Genomic DNA, 9,140 nt, shown 5'->3' on the forward strand with positions numbered 1-9,140 from the left:
GTTTTTGGAGCTGTGACCAGCCATAGTTCCATCATGTCACACCATTTAATTGAGACTACACTTTAAATCTACACAGCTGAGTATTTGAAGATCCTGAAATACGTCTCACTACCCTGAATGTGAAGAGAAGTTTAGCTTGAACCTTCTTTTACTTGTGCAAGAATCTGACCCGTACCATGCATTTTATGCAATTCTGTCATTCCCATCTGAGATGGTTCCATTTTTTTAATGAAGGCTGAAACATGACATAGCAATCATTTAAATTTGAACATTTTTGATTAGCATCTGTACAGCATCCTTCAAGAACAGGGTAATAAAGGATCCTAAAGGCGAGCATCACCAAGATCTACAGGATGATAACAGCTGACCAAGGCTGCGGTACGATTGAGATCAAGGATCACAAAGGTTATTGTAGCCTGAGGAGGTCACATGAAATCAATCCAAACACAAAAATCACTGACAAACAATTCACCATTTGAAGTAGATTTCAAGATTGGCTACAAGGTATGAATACTATTCAGTCCTCAATATTATCAACGCTGGATAACTCAAGCATTGGAACAAACAAGACTAGTTCACATGTGATAAAGCACACGGATAGTATGCGTTTTTGGAACTCCAACTCATTTTTTGTAGCTCTCGAGTCTTTTAAAAATAAACATATAAGAAGGGAACTACTATATCCGGGAAAAAACTCACCGGAAGAACTATTAACCAAGCGGTTGACAGATTAGGTCTACATTGAAGCAATGACACTTTTCAAAAATCATTTTACTTCCTTAAAGCAAACAAAGCTCCGTTATAGAATTGCTACCTCGTTAATTTATTCAAATAAGTCGAATCAATTATATGAGAGTATAAATTGCACATTCTGTATCGAGAAATGTAATATCTGGTAAATACATTTAATTTGGTATTTATAACAGGCGTATATAATTAAATAGCATCCAATTTAGTAACTAGATGTTAGTAATGATCACAGCAAAATTAGAATTTCTTATGTTCAATTCGGCGAAGATATAGGCACCTAAATATCGAGAGTTAACATTTAAATTCTATCTTTTGTCGTGATATCATGGTAGTCCCTCTCAATATATATTATATTATTTAATAATAGTTTCATATTATGGATCAGTATGTAAGATTTATGTTTTGAGAAAGATTTCAATCATATTTCCCATCTCTAGCTACGTCCCTGGGCCATCCTATGTAGTAACTATATTGAATTAACATATATTATATCAAACAGCAATAACAGAATTGAACATTGTAAAATGGATCGAGTATTTTGTAGAAATATAATTTTGATGGATTGGCGGTGTTTCTTTTGTTGTTGCTCTATTATGGATATTATTATTGCAAATTATCATTTTTGCACGTTTTTTTAGTTCACAATAAAATGCAATGTAGGTATATCTTTATATGCATACATACATTTATAATACTTTCAAGCTTCAACAGCATGGCTTCTATGTATCAATGTTTTATTTTTCAATGATATTTTCGTATATATAATAATTAGGCATTATTTGTAATGATTGTATTAAGGGAACGGGGTTACCCCCTTCTCCTTATTGGGTAAATTAAATGCAAATTCAATATATTTTAGACTCTTAAAGTCAGTCACGTAAGTCATGAAGCTGTTCGTGCTTCTTTTTTAATACCTTATATTACATATTATTCCAACTATTGTCAACATGATCTTTTTATGCATGCATAGACGGGGTGAAGTAAAAAGCTAAGTATGTGCCTCAAGAATAACTTCAATTTGGGTTACATTAATTGAAATGGGGTTCTTAAAGCTGTTTTTTTGATAAATCGTTATATAAGAATAACTTTATTTTTTTTATTTTGTCAAAACATGTAGTGAAAAGAAAACAGTCATAATTTAACTTTTTTACCTTATAAATAAAAACGGTCCAATATTACATGCACCTATTAGTTGGAGTCAAATATAGACGAAATATTTAAATTTTAGAGATAGGTTGTTGAGATGGCCAAAAATGTTAATGATAGTAAAGAGCAGTGGTTGGCAAACGACTTCATATGGGCTAGATATGGGATGTTATAAGTTTTCATAAACAATAAATTTTTATTTTGTTGGCTTTCATTTGTGGTATTCATTCCATTATAAAACACATTATACCGCAATTATATAAAAATAGATTTTGGTTGGCGGGTATATAAAAAATAAAACAACAGTTCCAAAGTTTGGTCATAAAAATATTTTTTACAAATTAATCTATCAGAAAATGTCCAATAAAATATGAATATAACGTTTTCAATATATTTACTATAATATAATTTAATGTCGATATTCCCTTGTATTCTCACCCTAATAAATAATACTAGGTATTTTCTAAAATATCATTGCTCTTCCCTTTTCTCGCGTAATAAAACCTTGTTTTTAAAAATAACGGCGATATAATTGTAATTATATCCCACTGCAAGTTTTGGATCCCCACTCTGTACATCAAATTTACAGGCGGATATCCCATTTTTCCCTGAGGAGCACAATGAAAAATAGTACCCTATTATTTAATGGTATGGCCTTTGACAACAAATTGCAGCGATTCTATTGCCTTCATTTGTTTCTGGTACTTTGTTCGGAGCTGATATACCCTTTAAAATATCTGGATCTATCATATTATATATCTATAATTAAAAAGAGTTTGCAGAGCCTTCAAAGAAGGAAAGATCAGAATAATTTATTTACAAAAATGAAGGTTAATAATTTTTATATCTGAAGAGAACAAAAATAAGTCGTCAAGACTTATTTTTAATAATAAAATTCACCCTTGATGTTTAATTGCTGTAGTGTTAACAGACCATCTTAACAATGAGATTTGGGTAAATGTCTATAATACATAATATTGTTAATAATGTTTCCTTTTGGCCTTGAAAAGGCAAGAAAGGGGGGAGAGGGAAAATTGGTAGGAGGGATATTCAAATTTCAGAGCTTTCCTTTATTTTTTGATCATTTTTTTACTTACTGTTTTATTTTACAACAAAGTTTACATTATTTTATCTTTTTCTATCATATTGTTATTTTATTAATCTTTTTGAAGTAATATATATATAACTATATATAATATAAAATAATGGAGTACATCAAATATTTAAAAGATTGGATATTTACAGAATCGAATACAACCTCCATAAAAAATTTTCTTCCCTTTTTCTTTCAACTATGTAAGTATAATTTGAATATTGATGAAATCGTCTCTTTTTCTACCTTTATTTTCGTTTCCTTCCGATTTTTTAGTAGTAATATCAATATTAGTTGTTATAATATTTTCTTAATAATAATCAAGAAAGTTCCTCAATATAAACTTATTTAAGTGATTTATTTTTTGTACATTTTTTTATATGTTTTGTGAGTCCTTGAGTGTTTGTTTTCAATTTTAATAGTATGTTTGATTCTGTTAAATTTAAAAAAATATTAAATTTACACAAATTATTAAAATAAATTTGTACAATTTAGGAACTAATAGAAGTTTTTCGATTCCCACAGTAATAATCAATTTTTCATTCATTTCCAATGCATATAATTCGAACTACTAACTATTCTATTTCAAAGTCGATTTGGAAACTTTGAGATTACTTGTTCAATATATTCTTATTCACAGTTATTGTTGTAACTATTTATTCATTTGAGAAAATCCCCCATACTAAATTATACTATAATCTCTCATCCTTTTAAATATTATTAATTAGATAATTTAACACTACATACACTTGATTTGCAAGTGTTTTGAACACTGAAGTACTCCTAGTTTTTAATTTCTATAACATAATTACTTCCGTTAGTGAACTAGGGTATTATACACTCCAAAATATAAAAATAGGTTTCTTATTCCTTTGCATCTACATTTTATCACAAATACTTTCAATATTCTCCTGAAATATTTAATTTGATTATATACAAATATTTATTTACTTTATAAATGCCTTCTTTAATATTTATTGTATATTTAGCAATTTGTAATCTAGGTTTATTTAATTTATTTATCTGTTTTGTTTAAAAGTTGTTTTTTTCATTTCTTGGACACTAATTTTTTTCAGAGTGAGGACTGAGGCGTACATTAAGGATAGCTATATAATTAAAATATATATTTATTTTTTATACATGCAACCTCTTCAGTAATGCTGTGTACTAATTTTATTCCCAAAATTCGTATAAAGTACTGAATATTTTATAGAAATTTTCATTAAAGATTCATTGCTTTACTATAATAACAACAAACTTTATCTTCTATGAACGCCAAGGTAGTATTGTTAAAGTTATTTTAAAATATTGGTTTGTTTATTCTCGATGCCATATATTCATACAAGTATTTTGGTAGTTTAATTGATTTTTACGAATGCAAAATCGATGTAATAGTCATAAAAAATAATACAACATTTATAAGACGTAAATATCATAATCGTTCAACTTTTTATCATGTAATTAAACACGTTACATTTTTAGGATTTTTTTAACCCAGTTCACTAACAAAGTTATAAAAAGGATATTCACTAACAGAAGATAAAGTGAATGATACTTTCAGTGGTCACTGTTAAATAACAATCATTCCCACTTTAGGAAAGGATATTGTTGCAAGAGCTGATAATATCTAAACATGTGGAATTACTATCGAATAGTGGTAAAATTACTTTCAAGTAATATTCTCTAATCTGCTTAAAGCTTACAAATACTTCTTCTGCACAGATGTTACTCCTAACCCAATGTATTACCATTAAAAAGCTTTTTTATGACCGATTACTATTATTCACAGAATGAAAAAGGACACAAAAAAGCAGGATCATTCAGCTTATTGCAAGTTGAAATTTGTTAAAAAAGTTTATTTATGATTACGTTTGTAATATAAAGGTTGACTCTATTGGATTGATATGTCTAATTTACAAAAAAAAATACACACCTCAGGCATTATTACAAGTATTTTAAATGTGTACTATTATTACGCATCTTATTTTAGCGAAAAAATTGCTGATATTTGCTTTACTAACAAAAATTAAATTAAAATGTCAATAATATGTAATGAATTAAGGTAGTTTATCACATCTAGCATGAGTATACAATTTTGTAACGAACTAATGGGAAACTTATTATCAAGAATTATGTATATTACAATCTCATAACCTCAGCTAATATCTCTTTCAAACTGAAAAGGTTCTGAGATTAAAAATGTTTTTTGTTTGTAGAAGTAAAAATCCTGTGATAAATTAAATTTTGTAAACTCAAAAATTACTTATGTGGCATTTTCTCTTCCCCAAACAAGATTTTTTTTTTTAAACCTGTTTACTTTGAAAGAGGGAAAATTATAATATATTATTATTAAGGAGGGTTTCCACATATATCATGGGTCTACACGCAATTTATTTCAAAGGACTTTATATATTATAATCCTCAAACATTACAATTTCTCCTTTTCAAAATGAAGAGGTTCTGGGATTTAAAATGTGTCTGATTTGTAGGAGTGAAAATGCCACGATAAAGGGAATTTTGAAAGGAAAAAATTATTTTCGTGGCATTTTCTTTCGTCAAGCAAGCAACAATTCAATCACAGAACCTCTTCATTTTGAGAAGGAAAATTGTTTAGGTATGAAGATTATACTATACAAAGTTCTTAGGAAATAAATTTTGTGGTTCCACACTTTTTAATTTTGTTTTAAATACGTCATACTTTTTCAAGATTAAAAAGACACATGTTAAAAAATTGTTAAAATATTTGGGGCTTTTGAAATCTTTTATGTCAAAATACATACGTTCTATTAGCCAAATTTGTAATATACTAAAGGATTTGTAGAAAAATGTGAATACTGCAAACCATTTAAATATTCGCAAATGATTGCAGAAAAATAAATGAACTTTTAATATATTTGAGAAAATCACAAATTATTTCGATAAATATAACTTTCGAATATTGATATGATAATCTCTATCATAAAGTGTTACGAATAGTTTCAATCCTTGTTATTTTAGGTCAATTACTCCAAGGCGGTATGACTTAAACTCATTAAACATATCTATAATTGTCTGTTATTGTTTTAATTTATTTAAATCTTGTACCGATCAATTGATTTCCCCCCCAAAAATTGCATATGTTTGCGTTGCTTGGGATAGTGCAATAGTCTAAAAATATTGAATTGAAGTTAGAAATTTAAAAAAATGGATTTGAATAATATTTTTAGGACTTCCCATGATGTTGAATTATGATAAATTTGCAATGTCTTACAGCTTATAGAGATGTAATAGGATTTATATTATAAATCACTGATCTGTATTATAGGCAGAGGAAATTCAATCACAAAAAAACTTTTTATGGCCCTATTGTGCCTAAAAAGAAAATATTGATGTGAAATAAAAAATAATGAAGAAGAAAAAATCATATCAGATTTTTAAAATTAGACGTCAAAATACATCAGCCAAATGTCATTTAACGTTAATTTATTTCCAATTCTTTGTCAAAAAATCAAGAACTATGGAAGTCAAAAATCACTCTTTCGGTGATCTGTTCCGTATTACTCACGTGGGAGAGAAAGACACGTCTTCAGGAGCTCTGAGTCTGTTGTACGACCCGTTTACATTTTTGTGAAGATTTTGCTATAACAATCAAGTGCAATTCAAACTGTGGAAGTGGATTTGATCGAGTCTGAAAGTAAAAGTTAATTCCATTCTCAGAAGACCGATTTAACCTTTTTAAAGACCGACGAGTGGTACCGGAACGGACAGGACCGACACAATACTAAATACTTCTTATTCAAATGAGTTTTATTCCTCGAGAAGGGAGAAGAAACAATAAATATTTACGAGAAGAGGTCCCTGAATCAGATGGAGGGGAGTGCTACCATCAATTCAACGCCTATGTAATATGTAGTTGTACCAAAATCCCCTGTTTATTTATTTATTTATTCCAAATAAAACTATATCAGTATATGTAGAATTCACAAATAATAAAATAAGGAAAAAATCCAATAAGGAGAGAATATTTTATGAATGGTTCTAAGAACAGATACAGTATACACTTAGACTTATATGAATATGGGTATAAATTGAATCAAAGGTAATAAAATAAATAAAAAGATATCAAGTAATTTGAAATAATTTAATCTTAAAAAAATATATATATATATAAAACGAGATAATTTACACCATATACCAATTATTATTTGTACATAGAATGCCTTGAGCCAGGCGTGAGCAAACTATGATCCTTTTGATATGTATTCCTGTCTTTGAGAATATTATGATGAGTAGTGTTATGTCAGTCCTTATTTATTCGGTCTAGTCCAGTCGTATATAAAAAAAACATAGGATATACAGTCTTTTTATGACTGATTGACCCACAAATTTATATTCAACCCTTCATAAATAATGCTGAACCAATTCAGATTGGTAAATAACCCACTTACGACGACAAGTCACATATTAGATGTAGTAAAAATAAATTCATTATTTTTCCAAGAAATGACTTTCGTAATATGTATCTCAAGAAGCTGAACCACTTCAATTGCTAGATCAATAAAGGCACAATTTTGCCTGTCACTGTAACAGCCAATCACGTGCAATTTCAGTTAGGGATTCTGTTCTGGTAATTTTGATGTCAAAGATGTTTCACGCTCTGTCAAGCCAATTGTCTAAAATGTTGTTATAATACGGGTGCGTGGACAAAATTTATCGCATTTTAAAGACAACATTACTCCATCAGCTGATGTCTGATCCGTCTGTTTTTGGTGTTAAAATTTTTCCGGATCCTAGGCATCAGTTATTTTTCATCACTTGTAGCGATAGCATCATTTTAAGTGCCCAAGAAAAGTCATTATGTTCAATAAGAGAGATTGTAGGTGCGCTGCTATTCAGATTATGCTGTGTGATCACATGAAATTAAGCAATGCTGACATCTCTGACCTTCTGTTAATGCCAGTTAGAACGGTCAGAAGTCTCAAGAAGCAGCTGGAGGAGTCATCAGACCCGATGGACGTTGTTGATAGTAAGAAGAAAATGGAGAAGAGCACCAGGATTGTCCGGGACGTTACCTTCATCAACAAGATCAGGGAAATCATGGACGAGGACCCCCAGCGTTCCATGAGAGCCATGGCAAGTCTGTTGCCAGCCACAGGCCGTGGATGTAGTAGCAGGACTCGGCTCCTCCCCACAAAGCTAATCGGACACAAGAATTGTCCACGCACCCTGTAATGGAAATCATCGAGTTCGACCGTTGGTAAGGTCTTTTTTTATTGCCAATGAGATAAATATAAATGAAAAAAAAACCTAAAAACTATTTACTACACTTTATATTCTACCAAACCTTGGTTCAAATTTTCTCGGACCTCACAATGTTTTCCTATAGTCAAGGTCTTTCAATCATAGAGTGAAGCTAGAACGGTTATTTTGATTCTATCATTTCCTGGTTGGAATTGATATCCAAGATCTGTAATGCTTACAAGCACAGATTTGAAAAGTTTACCACATTGCTTGGGACAAACGCTCAATGTCTGTTTTGACCTCACTCTATCCTAATCCACTCTATACATAGAATGCCCAAGCCCATGTTATTTTTCCTTTTTTTTACCTATGAAGAGCATTTTTTTTTACTACAAGAAGAATCCTTATGAAATGAAAAGATAAATGAATTAAAATAATCTTGTAATGAATGTCTTGAGGAATTAAAAGAATTATATTTATTGATTACAATCTAAATAACATAAAATAAATGTATTAATAAATAAAATCTTTTAATTCCTTAAGACATTCATTAAACGATTGTTTTAAATCAATTTTCTCTTTCTTTTAATAGCTATTCTACTAATAACATGAGAGAAAAAGTGGCCCCTACTATGTAAAAAAAAAAGGAAGAGAACAAGAGCTTGTGTTTTATGTATAGAGTAGTCATAAATGATTATGAATAAATTAAATCCAAATAAATAAAAAAACAATATTGTTGTAATTATTAAGATTATGTTAAAACAGGGTTGTTGTTTTGTTTTTTTTTAGTAATTTTTTTTACATAAATTAGTTATGAGCAAAAGTTTATAGCCAATAATGTCATCAAGAAGCATTTTTTCTATACATTTTGGAACCGACATGAAGGACTGGACTGATTCTAATTAGAACACTAGATTTTACTTTGTATCTT

The sequence above is a fragment of the Lepeophtheirus salmonis genome, chromosome 1 (genome assembly GCF_016086655.4).
Source record: "Lepeophtheirus salmonis chromosome 1, UVic_Lsal_1.4, whole genome shotgun sequence".
Classification (NCBI taxonomy): Eukaryota; Metazoa; Arthropoda; class Copepoda; order Siphonostomatoida; family Caligidae; genus Lepeophtheirus; species Lepeophtheirus salmonis.